Source organism: Camelina sativa, chromosome 12, assembly GCF_000633955.1.
Source record: "Camelina sativa cultivar DH55 chromosome 12, Cs, whole genome shotgun sequence".
Taxonomy (NCBI): Eukaryota; Viridiplantae; Streptophyta; class Magnoliopsida; order Brassicales; family Brassicaceae; genus Camelina; species Camelina sativa.
The window spans coordinates 18335317-18349309 of record NC_025696.1 but is presented as its reverse complement, the minus strand read 5'-3'; the positions used below and the strand labels follow the sequence as shown (position 1 = coordinate 18349309).

Here is a 13993-nt window from a genome sequence, read left to right as displayed (position 1 = left end):
CTAATTTTCAGTTACCTTGATTTTTATGCATATAGTTCAATGGTTCAGTTAATTTATATTGCTCCCTACTATTATATGTAGGTACATACAAAGAAACGAAACAGACTTGCGGTAAGTCGAATGAACAATCTTGTGTATGTTCAATTCCATTTAGATTGATGAACCAAAGGAAGAGACAAAAGGAGAATAATGTTGATATATTGGTTGCGAATCATGCTACTAATGCTCAATCACGGTTAGTTTATGGGATTTCCAATGATGGAGAGGACTCACAGTTCGATTTACAAGGTGATATAGGTGAAGAAGAACCATTTCGCTCAACCATTGATGATGCAGATCAAATTAGAGAGTTAGATGATGAAGATGATTTCATATCTGACAATGAAGAAGAATTTGATGATATTGATTGCGAGTCTGACGATGACCAGATTCTACAAGTCGAGGGAGAAGAAGAACTTGAAGATTAAAATTGGTTTGTTTTTCTGTTTTCGTTTTGCTATTTTAATTATTGAGTTTTTGACTACTTGGTTTGACAATTTCATGAGTATTTTTGACAATTTAAGGTTGATACTATTGGTTTGACAATTTCATGAATATTTTTACAGATATTTTGATTTTTATTTTGTTTTTTATTATATATATATTTAATTACTTATATATAATATATTTATAATTTATCATATCTATATATATTTTTGGTAAAATATATTTTCCGTATATATTCCGCATATACAGTCGCATACAGCTATACGCTAAACAGTGGTTAAACGGTGGTGCACCGCCCGGCTAGCGCCTAGCGTATTTTAGAACATTGCCTATCACAGTTCACAAACATACATACGCCAAAAAGCAATTAACACATTTCTGAATTTTTGATATCTAACTTCTTAGGGGTTGTGTGTCCATATACTATTACATGTCTCTAAAGCAAATAGAAGACGGAGCGGATAGTAGAGAAATAATTAAATCAACAAAGAGGCAGCACAATTCACAAATACTCTCATGTGACGTTGCCAAAATGACGAAGTAAACAAACATACAAAGAAAGAGGTGAACAAACCATTCAAATCATATGAATAGAAAACATTATATTGTTAATCGGTGCATCGTACACACTCCGAGTAATAATTGCCTGCCAAGAAGACAATCTGCAGATTATATATCAAGCGATAAAAAAACATATATCCACAGACGCACAACAGACATGTTTTACAACTTACTACGGTTCAGACAATTCGTAATCAAGATTTAGAAAGTGCACAACAGATATATTTCTACATTGCATGTAAAAAGATCTAAGCTTTAGCCAAATGGGACTGGTTAACTCTTCAGACCAACATTTCCTGAAAACGAATAAAACAATAGATCCAGTTCTTAGTTTCAAATTTCTAAGGTCTTTTAGTACAAATATATGATTCTTGTATGTTTTCTATAGGGCAATAAGACACAAGCAGGAAGGGAGAAAGCAAAACAAAAGGAAGTCAAAAGAGTAAATGTCAAATAAAACTGTTCTCAGTAGAAGTCCTAGAGCTAAGCAGAGCATATCAGTCAACCATTTAGGCAATGTCACACGCAAATGCTAATTATTGAAAAGCAGAAGCCACTTTAGTCTAAAAGTAACAATAGAAACTAAACAAATTTACAAAGATCAAAATACTCCACTATGAGAAATGAGGAATCTACACATAGGAACAGAAGTAGAGAAAAGACTAAGGAAACAAGTGAACAAATCAGCTTCAATCATACAAATAGATTACATCAAACCTCAATAGAGCATCAAGTCACAGGTCAATTGCTAGTGCATGTCCAAGTAAGATCCTATGCCTGCAAGAACAGACAGCCATAAGAAACTGTTTCAAATGAACATTTACCAAGCTCCAGATCGTGATAATATCTCATAGAAGTAAAAGCATATAATATATACACATACACACAACAGATACATTCAAGACATATTACGGTTTGGTACTCTAGGACATTAAGATGAAGAAAGTGAAGATAATGCTCTACATTGCATCAAAAGGCTGGTTACCTTAGCAGACCAATAAATCCCAACAAAAGTAAAACAGATCACAATTTTCAATTTTTAATTTTAAAGGCTCAAGGTACATATGATGCTTATAAGACACTTGTACGAAGGTATAAAGCAAAAACAAGAAGACAGTAAAGAGTTAAAATTTCAAGCAAAACAGTCCTCACGATCTCTCTCGCTGAAGTCACCATCCTTCTCCATATTGCTGAACTCCAGATAAAGAGTGGGTCGATGCTCATTGTCATAGTACTCCTTGGGATTGCCGAGTTTCACACTATATTGCATGCTCAGTGTGTGCTTCACTCCCATAAAGTTATAGTTCCATGGTCCATTATCAAGAACCATGTAAAACCCAAGGAAACGATCACTCAATAGCATTTGAACCTTGTCATAGTGTGTCGGAAGATAACCTTGGGGATTGTTGCCACTGTCCTTGTTGAGACGTCCCCATTCATATCCAGTTTGTGTCAGCTTAAATGAAGTCAAAGAACATGAGCCTGGAGTGAAGCTGCAAGTCAAGATAATACATGTTTCTCTGTCCCATTGCTTATTGTTCTCTAGAAAACGGGCATGTGAGGTAACATCTTGTGGTGACAACTGAGGAAGCTCATTAGGTTGTGTGTGCATCCAGCCCAAAGGCTCAAGATCCTTTAAGAAATCATGCTCAGGAAGAGATGACGGCAAGTGAACTTGCAGGTGAGATCCCCGCTGTGGCACCATCACAACACAACGAACTTCCTTGACCTGAGGATTATCAAGGGGACTTATACCATACATATACCCAGCAATCTGAGTACGAAGATCTGCTACGCATATGAACTTCTTCAAGATGTTCTTTGGCATTATGTACGTGTATGTAGTGTCATTTACATCATACGAGTTCACATAAATGTGACTGACCCTAAGGTGGAGGTTAGTAGCTGAGATTGCACGGACTCGCCAATCTGCTTTGGAAACAAATGTAGATTGCTCGTAGGGACTAATGGTGGTGACAATGAGTGCATCACCATGAACATTAGTGGTCCTTGTTGTGACTGCATTAAGCTGTCTCACTTCTTTGGCCTGTTTATCAGTCGCATCTATTTGTTGCCTTTGTTGAGATGGTGGAGATATCTCAGCTCCAAGTACAATATCTCTTATCTCTGACTGTGTCAAAGCCGAAATATTCACATTATTCTTCTTGGCATAGTCAAAAAGGATGAGATCTTTAAGAGCAACCTCCACCTTTATCCATTGTTCGTTAGTGAGAGAAGGCCAGACATGATGTGTCTCAGTAACAACAGACTTGTCGGGCTTCAATAACATCTTAGCTTTCTCATTGTTGACATGAAGAGCACGTAGGATAAGAATGAGTCTTGAGAAGGCAGTGTACGAAGATACATTCATCAACCAATCATCATAGATATTGAAAAGGAGCATCTTTGGCTTAGTGGCCTTCAAAATCTGATCACCAAATTTCTCAATCTTCAGGCAAGCCTGAAATGGAAGTTGTAGTTCGCTTCCCTTGATAACAATGTTGGGGAAATCCTTCATGGTGGTCTGAGTGGGCTCCAACATTCCTTTACAAGTCACAATAAGTTGTTTTGGTTGTTCTTCAATGGGGAAAGACCGCACAAGTGCAGCAACCTCTTCCGCAGTTTTCCATTTCCTAAGTTGACCAAGACGCTTCTGACCCGCCCAAACGCTTGTATGCATAACCTTCAGGAACAACTGCCCAGTTCTTGGATTGAAAATAAAAGTTGCACCACTGATTGGCTTTGTTGTCAGATTTCCTTCAAACGTCTTATGCATTGTCACACGATAAACGTTGGTATCATCAATAAACCATATAATCTGATTGCTGAATATTTCGCCATAGTTTTGAGATGACAAATTTGGCTCCGTAGGCTCAGATGAGTATAACTGCAAACCTTTCCTTATCCTTTCTCTCAACACATATAATGTCGAATTTGACTTCATAATCTTATCCATTGCTTTAGTAACCAGAGATTTTGAATCAGGGAACCAATTACCAAAAGCATAATACACATTGTATGCCAAATCAATCCCAATCACCTCACCTGTTGGAGCTGGATAGATAGACATGTTATCCATTGTATAATCCATGAATTTAGCCCTTGTGTAACGTTCAATATCATGAGAGTCGTAATCTCCCCATCGAAGTTGAACATCTATCCAATACTTCTTACCAGCGTTCTGATCAAACATATCATTTGAGTCAGTCACCAGACTTGGCTTTGACATTGGCCATTTACAGGCACCAAACAGAAGAACATCAGCACACGAGCTATTCATTTTGTAACTCTTCCTTGGATGAATTGTCTCCTTCTGCACACTTTCTATCCCCAAACTATCCATCTGTTGGTCCAATACTTGGCAAAGATCCATAACAATGCTCTCATGGATCATTTGCCACATGTGGGCACGAAAAATCTGAATCAAAGATATCTTAAGGGTAGGAATCTTTCCATGCATGAATATTCCAGTTAGGTCCAACTGCACTTGAAAACCGACATAAACATTTGCTCGATTGATTGTTGGTGACCACTATAGTGTAAATCTTCTATTAGGAATCTGGTTCAGACCAGACCTTTGTGCATTTGTCAGCTTTTTATATTTCATTGATTCCTCAAACCCAGATGCCTTCTCCCAGAAAAGACCCTCCCATGTTGGGAAGTACGTTCCCTTAAATAAATTGAGCTCAAGAATACTCTCAACACCTCCAAGAGCTTGGATTACATCAGTTCGATAATTGTTCAGGTTCAACAACTACCCGTCATGCCTCTGATGAGTCCACCAGAAAGGATTTTGTCTCAGGACTTAGTACTGCTTGAAATCGGTTCGGACTCTCCAACCTTTATCATATGCTAATGTTTGCCTATCCTTCTGAAACAGTGTGTTTATACACGGAATTCCCCTATCCCAAGAGTCTTCCAGATCCTCAAGTGTAAGACGTCTATTTTGGGCATGTGCTTCCTGCCTTTTTAAAGCATATTCTACCCACACCCGCTGTGAATCAATAAATTCACTTTCCCATGGCTGTATGTAACGGTAGAGATTGGGTATCTTCATATCCTCTTCTTGACTCATTCCACTCCTAAGATGGGTAATACCATCGTCTGTTTGCCTGATGTACCGTATGTCACTTTGTGGGATTAGAATATGACTCATAGACAGCATTCCAAGCCCACCAAGTTCATTCGGAGTGTAAAAGACAACAGGAGGAAATCGACTAGGCATCTTTGAGTTCAGCCCAATCTTAATCCTTGTTTGAATTTTACTTTCACTTTTAACCAACAGATCAATGAGCTCTGGCGTATGCAAAGTGGCTTCACGAAAATAAGTCATGAGACCTATCAGAGTTGTATTCCATTTATTGGCGATTTTGGTAAATGTGGATGACCCTGAAGACATCAATATTTGTCTCACACGATTCTCAAACGCCTTCATGTGTTCTTCATCAACCCGCAGAAAAGCAACTGCAGTCTTCTCTTTAGTCTGTTCATTCTGCAGATTCCATACACCGTCTCCTATGTTACTGAAAGCTTCTTGGCTCATCCTGACTTTTGGAAGTATGCGGATTTCAAATCCACACATGTTGAACAGCAGACTAGGATTTTTCTTGCTGTACACAAAGACAAAGCTATTCTCCCACTCAAAAGTTGTAAGGCTCTGAGAAAGACGATTCTTCATTTCCCAGAAGATACTTCTACCAAGATTGACATCATGTTTCATCAACCTCATCCTAGCATCTCTCGGCCAGCACTTCTTGCTGTTATACCCCACCATGTTCTCATTGTTGGGATCAGGATGTTCCCTAAGATAACGTTGAATAAGATTTGAGCCTCTTCATGGCTAAATTTAAACATTATATGCACTTTGTCTATATACCGAGAGTATAGTCTTATGGGATGTTGCGTCTCAACTTTTGTATTCCAATAGGTCATAAACTCGTTGGGCGTCTGCGGTGGCCCAGCAATCTCACTCGCTCTAGTTAAACCAAGAAGCAAAAGATCCAGCACTAGTCCATAAAACTGAGTAACAAAGGATGAGAACTGAAGTCCCCTAATGCGACCATGCAAGTTAGTATGTCTCATATCCTTGTAAGACAGATCCACATTATTCTTGGCAGTCATGTAGTCTGCAATACTGGGGTCAACAATCAAACGAAGAAGCTTGTTCAATAATGTGAAATCAACCTTCTCAAACAACTTTTCAAAGTTTGTCTGGAGCATCACCACACATTGCCCATCGGATGTGTCCCATATGCCTTGCAAATTATTTATACCCTGACACCACTTGTAAAGCAGAAGCGGTGGTGGCTCTGAGTCTGCAGGCTTAATACAATTCGGAAACAAGTGTCGCTTGTCAGCCGCATACCACAAGTATTGATCAAGATAGGCATCCGTAATTTTTTCTAAAGGATCAGTTTCATATACTAGAGTCAAATTGATGTAGAGATCCATAAACTCAATGCCCACTTCTTTGAATTGACGCTGCGTGAAAAGGTGACGTTTAATTCGTGAGTTTCATGAGGGTTGTCATAAGCTTATTCAATTAAACCAAGCTCTTCCCGCTGCTGCTCGTTCAACCTTTCACCTCCACATGATTCTTTTATTCTCTCAAGGGCAAGGATGAGCAACTTCGTCTCGTGTTTGTACGACAAAGGAGGAAATGGAATTGGTGAAAATTTCCTTGCTTCCAGCCATTCTACGGTAGTTCTATAAGTTGCTACAGCTTCGTCCGGAGTGACAGGACAACCGTCTTTCAGGTAATTATGCTGTCTTTCATGTTCTGCCTTCAACCAAAGACGAGTCATCCTTCCAAGATTCTTTCAACAAACTGTCTTATCTACCGTTGCGCCTCTTCTAATACGCTCACGATTGTAGTGAGTAACATTTGTCCACCAATCAGCCTTATGCTTCACATATCGCAGGATCAAATTTTCAATTGGCACAGGCAGTCCAGGGACCTTCCACGGGATATTAGCTTTCCAACACCGCAATGCCTCACTAAAGTGCTGCTCAATTGTCCGCACTTTATTCTGCTTGGATCCCTCTGGCATGGCATCAACAATATCATGCATAACAGCAGAGCGAAGCTCCAAATCAAAATGGCTCTCGACTCTTTGTTTTGTAATCGTCTTTGCCACTCCTTTTGAATGACGCCCCTCAAATTGACGTCCATGAAGATTCCCTACCCATCATTCAATTAGAGGAACTATTCCACGGAAGAAAAACAACCACACTCTCCACATTGGAGCCCAAAATCCACACCCTGGTCCTTTACGCACAGGACCAGTATTAAAACGGTAGTAAATCAAGTGCTTTAAATCCTTACATATCCTAATTTGTCTCATCTGTCTGTACTTATAGCGATACATACCTGTCAATTGGCCAACATGGGAGAAAATATATTGTAGGCCATCAGCCAATTGGAAGGCATCAACATTCCCAAGCCGGAATTGGACATTTGCGTCAACCACAAGTTTTGTCAGCTTGAGAATCTCGCGACAGAGCTGGAAAGCATTCCCAAAATGTGACTTCTTGCGCTCTTTAGTCGTCAAAGTCTTAACTGGCTTGAGGTTGAAGTTATAATCTAGATGCAGGTAGTTTAAACCCTTCCTGTGAATCAACAGATTCAACATATTATAACCCTGTCGACAAACTTGGAGACCTGCTTCAACCCAATCAAGTTCAGTGCTTTGGAAAAACTTTGTACCTGCGAGTGATCGGAACAAGTGCTTTTTCTTCTGAGCTTTAGGTGGTCTATGGTGCAACTCATTCAGCACAAAACATTTCAAAAGCTTTTGGTAACTAACCCGAACTTTGACCGGATGTGATGAAGGACAATGCTCATTGAACCACTCTGACACCAGCGGTATGTCTTCTGCCCGTCGTGTCTTCCCAGATCTCATATTAAAAGGTCTTGGCGCAAACAACAAGGAAATCCCATCAGCTGTAGTGTCAGTGTAAACCTGAGTATATTGTAGCAAAGGCTCCACTCTGTTTGGTAACACAAAGTCATCCTCCTCATCGTAAACCTTCCTGTCATGAAAAGTGTTACTTATGGGGTTAATTAACGGATCATAATAAAACGCAGGAAGATCAGGATCCTCTGTCTTAATGAACATAACCATTGGAGTGTGATACACACATAGTTTTACTTTCCTTGGCCTGTTATTGTACAAGTATGGAAAAGCAATTCTGCCTTCAGTTCGCAGCCGGGATCGAGTGATAACCTTGTTGATATCATTAAACTCGTTCCATTCCTCATCACCTTTCTCCATATCACGATACAAAGTCTCAAACTTAGGACCACCAGGTATACACATATTCAACGCTTTCGCAGTACATAAAGATGACATATCAAACAAGTAGAAATAGTTCCGATCAACCAAATCAGAAAGCAACTAACCTGTAAGCCTATGAAGCATTGCCATAACCGGGATTGAGAGATTCCACCTCTTGTAACTCAGACCATTGATCATACTCGTCTTCAAAAGTGGCTTATGGTCATAAAACCAATTGGACACACAAGAATCATCTTCCTCACCAAGCTCCAACTGAATAGCCTCTAAAGGATCAACATCCATCAAATTATCCGAATAATCAAGAACAGGCTCCTCATCATCAAACGGCGGAAACCGCATCCTCTTAAAATGTCTACGGTCTCTCTTCTCCCTACGCATCATAATCCACATAGTACCCCATTGAGCCATGTAAATAGGTTCAAAAACCAAAGGAATCTCATTAACAAACGTAACAGCTCCAGTAATGTGATACAAAACCTTAACATCTCTAACCTGTTCCCAAGGCATAGGCATGTTCTCCAAAAGCTTGAAAACTGCGTGAGGAACAAACTTAAGCGCTCCAAGATAAACTCGCTTATCATCAGAAAACTTCTTTGATGACATATCACCATGCTCTCTCGTAATTTTCCTGATATGCTCTGGTGGCATGTCTTCCTTCTGAGTCTCCATGAACCCTAGCCTTCTCTTTTCACAGTAACGCTTCAAATTTAGTTGATTCCAGAGTCTGCTCTTCTCCTTTAATCTCGCCTCTGATTCTTCAAGAGTAAGCTTTGATTGATGATGATTAGACGTAGACATCATCGTTGAGTCGTCTGTACCAGGTGGAGCTATAGACATATCAACGTCGGTGCACAGAGCTTTGGAATTGTGAATTTCAAACACCGAATACGAACACGAACACAAACAGAGTCGTTGAGGACGGAACCCTAAAACTTCAGAGCAAAAGTAAATTTGTGTTACGAAATCGCTAATCACCGACTTAATGCGACGTCTAAAGTAAAGAGGTTTAATAATAAGAATTATAAAACTAGAAGAGTAATTTATAAAGCCCAAGAACCGACCTCCCTACCTAATCCTAATCAATGTGGGATTATGTTAATGACTTAAAAAAAATGTCTTGCACTCTTATGTTAATGACTTTAAAAAACCACCGCATGTTGATGGTTTCACCTTCATTTCCGGTTCGAGAAATGTCTTGTACTCTTATGTGCTAGAGAAATAAAAATAGAATCAAAATCAAACAACAATCAAACCGAAATCAAACTGGAATCAAACCGGAACTAAACTATAAAACCCAAAATTAGACTACAATCGTCGAACACACGGAAAACGGTTTTTCATACCTGGACAATTCCAATATGTTCGATTCATATATCGGACTATTGGGTATGCGGAAACATACATTGACTTTTAAATATAAATTACATACCTGAACTTACGATTTTGTGCTTAATTATTATACAAAAATGTGGTTAATTAGTAACTCTGTTAATTTTGCCGTTAGGCCAATCTGATGTGGAATCCACGTGTGAAGAAAATACCAAAACGACGTCGTTTTAGTTGTTTGAACAAATTAAAAAAAAATTGTAGAAGCCTAGTCTCGAACCTATGAATAATGACAACTAGCCGAACTACTTAACCGTTAGGATAATAACAACTTTTATGTATCGACAAAAATAAATAAATATAACAACTTTTACGTTTTAATAAACAAAGAATTATTATATTTTGTTTCTTCTGGGAAAAAAAAGACATTCGTTATTTGTTGTTTCTTTTCTCAACGTTTTAGATCCTGTTTTTATTTTTTTCTCTTTTTACTTTTCGGTTTCCTCAGATCTTCGTGGAGGGCCTGAGTTATCAATGGAGCAGTGCTAGGCTTCTCTGCCGTGGTTGCTAGTTGTGGTTATTTGCGAATCAGATCTGTAAAAGAAATTAATGACTGGGTATTTGGGAATTTGTTTTCTTCTAAAATCTGCAAATTAAATTGAAAACAAAAACAACTAGACCATATGGGACTAAAGTGAGAAAAAAATTAATTAGGGCTACTTAATTTCGCGGCCACCTCTGAAAATTAAAGTGAGAAAAAGGTTACCGTCCATAGAGAAATAGGAAAAAGAGAAGAAGAAGAAACACAAAATAGGATATATTAAAGTTTGTTTACTAAAAGACAATAAATGGTTAGTTTTACAGCGGTTAAGTATCTTGTTAGGCTTGATAGTACACAGGTTTAAGTCTAGGTTTCTACAATTTTATTTATTTTGTTCGAAGAACTAAAACGACGTCGTTTTGATATTTTCTTTATTTTGTTTGAACAACTAAAACGGCATCGTTTTGGTATTTAATGGGAGAAAAAGGTTAATTAGGGCTACTTAATTTCGCCGCCACCTCTGAAAATTAAAGTGAGAAAAAGGTTACCGTCGGCCATAGAGAAATAGGAAAAAGAGAAAAAGAAGAAACACAAAATAGGATATATTAAAGTTTGTTTACTAAAAGACAATAAATGGTTAGTTTTACAGCGGTTAAGTATCTTGTTAGGCTTGATAGTACACAAGTTTAAGTCTAGGTTTCTACAATTTTATTTATTTTGTTCGAACAACTAAAACGACGTCGTTTTGATATTTTCTTTATTTTGTCTGAACAACTAAAACGACATCGTTTTGGTATTTTTTTCACACGTGGATTCCACGTCTGATTGGCCTAACAGCGGAATTAACAGAGTTACTAATTAACCATGTTTTTGTATAATTAAGCACAAAATCATAAATTCAGATATGTAATTCAAATATTTAAAAGTCAATGTATGTTTTCGCATATCCAATAGTCCAATGTATGAATCAAATATATTGGAATTGTCCAAGTATGAAAAAGCCGTTTTTCCTCGAATACACTAAAACCAAAATCAATGCAGAGTCGAAACCAGCAACTCTAAAACCAGATTTGAACAAAGAATCGAACCTTGAATAATCGAGTAGGATGCCCAGATTCGAACAAACCCGAAACCATTTGAAATTGCAGAAAAAAAAAATCGAAAAACTGAAATAAGTAGAGAAGCCTCCGAAATTTGTTTTTCAAACACAGAGCAGCCCCAAATTGGGGCCCCCAATAAGTTATGCAAAGGGTGTCTTGTAGTCTTGTAGAACGGCTGAGCCAGGCCATTGGCCACAGCGGGAGATGATCCCAACAGTCACCAAAAAACTTAACGAATGTAAAAAAAGGCCTTAATAGTGATTAACAGAGCCAAAGCCTTTTAGGCCCATTAAGGACGTCGTGTTATATTCGAAACGTATGTGTATGTAAAGAGAAGTTTCTGACGGTGAACAAAAGGAAGATATTCTATATATTAAAAAAAAAAAAAATAGTAGAAGCAACAAAAAGAAAAATTAATCAGAAAGCTAAAGAGACAAGAGACGATGGCGACGACGGAGATGAACGAGAATCTGATCAACTCTTTCATCGAGATCACTTCATCATCAAGAGAAGAAGCTTCCTTCTTCCTCGAAAGTCACCGTTGGGATCTAGACTCTGCCGTTTCAACTTTCCTCGATAACGATACCGTTGCAGCCCCAACCGTCGTACCAAACCCTACCGGACAACAACCACCACATCCTTCTTCGATTGCCGCTGCACAATCTCCTTCTCAATCTCACTCCCCCGATTACACTCCTTCTGAAACCTCTCCTTCTCCTTCGCGATCACGGTCTCCTTCTCCGTCTTCTCGCGCTGCTCCTTATGGTCTCCGATCGAGAGACGGTGCTGGAGAGAGTAAGGCACCGGAGAATCCTTCTGGGAGTAGGAGTACTAGGAGCCGTCAACACGCTGGGAATATCCGTACGTTCGCCGATCTGAACCGTTCTCCTACTGGTGGTGAGGGCAGTGATTCTGATGAGGCCAATGAGTATTATACTGGTGGAGAGAAGAGGTAAAATCTTGATTGGTTTGTTTTTAAGTAGATCTGATCATGAATTGAGAAATACTTAGTTGAGAATACTTGTCTAGATAGTTAATTAGGGCACTATGATCATAAATTTGAGCAATGTGGTTTCTTGAAGTGAATTAGGGCACTATGATCAATGATAATGTAGGGATGACCATGTTTTGTATATATCTGAGATCGTTCTTGAAATTCTTGTTTTATCTTGAGACGGTATAAATTTGTGTAGCTATTAATGAAAATTTTGGATTGTGTGTTTGTGTTATAGTGGGATGATGGTACAAGATCCTAAGAAACCAAAAGATGTTGATGAACTATTTGACCAAGCGAGGTAGTCAGCTGTAGACAGACCTGTTGAATCATCAAGATCAGCTTCTAGGAGCTTCACTGGTGCTGCACGATTGTTGTCTGGTGAAACCGTTTCCTCTACTCCTCAGCAAGACCGGCCTCAGAGGGTTATGCACACTATTACTTTCTGGTTGAATGGTTTCACCGTTGATGATGGTCCCTTGAGGGGGTTTAATGACCCTGAAAACAAAGACTTTATGGAGGTAATATCCAAATCGCTCTCTTATTAATAATTACAATACCATGTAACTCAATTTGACCAGTGTAATCTGCAAAAGTGAAATAGCCTTCTTCTGGAATCATTGTTATTTCACTGATATAAATTTATTTTCATGCCTAGTTATTGAGCAGCTGATACTTGTCACGATTCACTTGGATACTTTTGAATCCTTGATACATATGTTGTATTTTGCAGAGCATTGCAAAGTCAGAGTGCCCCCATGAACTCGAACCAGAAGATAGGAAGATCCCCGTTCATGTCGACCTCGTCAGGCGTGAAGAAAATTTCACAGTAAGTCTCATTCCCTTAATAGTTAACATGTTCTTTGGAGAAGCCACTCAAGTAGTAGAATTTTGCGACCATAATGTTGATGTTTGTATCTCTCTCTTGACTCACAGGAACCGCCAAAGCCCAAAATTCCATTCCTAGGTGTAGGAAGAACTCTAGGAGCCAGCGGATCAGGATCAAGTTCAGCTGCTGCAGAACGACAAACCTCATCCGCACCAATGAACACAGCACCAGCACCATCAAGAGGGCTAGTAGTAGATCCAGCAGCACCAACTACCTCGATCCAGCTCAGATTAGCAGACGGAACACGCCTCGTATCCAGATTCAATCACCACCACACAGTCCGAGACGTCCGTGGGTTCATCGACGCTTCAAGACCAGGCGGCTCGAAAGACTACCAGTTACTAACCATGGGGTTCCCTCCTAAACAATTGACAGACTTGGACCAAACCATTGAGCAAGCCGGTATTGCTAACTCGGTCGTCATCCAGAAATTCTAGACTTGTTGGTTTTAAGTGTTTTTTGAACCCTATCATAGCTGACTCGAACTATTTGGTCAACGCTCTCTTTGGATATTTGTTTTAGATTCATCAAACCTCTTTTCTTCAGATTTAGTCAGTTTATAGCTTTTGCAGAATTATTTTTTTTCATTGTCATCTATACATATCCCATTGCTAACGACTCAGCCACCATATGTATCTGGTGGGCAGAGAATAATCGAAAAAATTATCCAATAAGCAAATTACTTATAGACACGGACTCGCGCATTTACGAAATTGACCAGTTGCCGCATAAACGACACAAACGTATCATAAACACGCTCCCCTAAATCAGGGACAAAAAGGTAAATTAACCTACCTG

The 13993-nt window shown here is 39.0% G+C and overlaps 2 pseudogenes; one reads left to right on the top strand and one right to left on the bottom strand.

Annotated features, from left to right (window-relative positions):
* LOC104732113 lies at positions 2180-9029 on the bottom strand (annotated as a pseudogene).
* Positions 11670-13775, top strand: LOC104732112 (annotated as a pseudogene).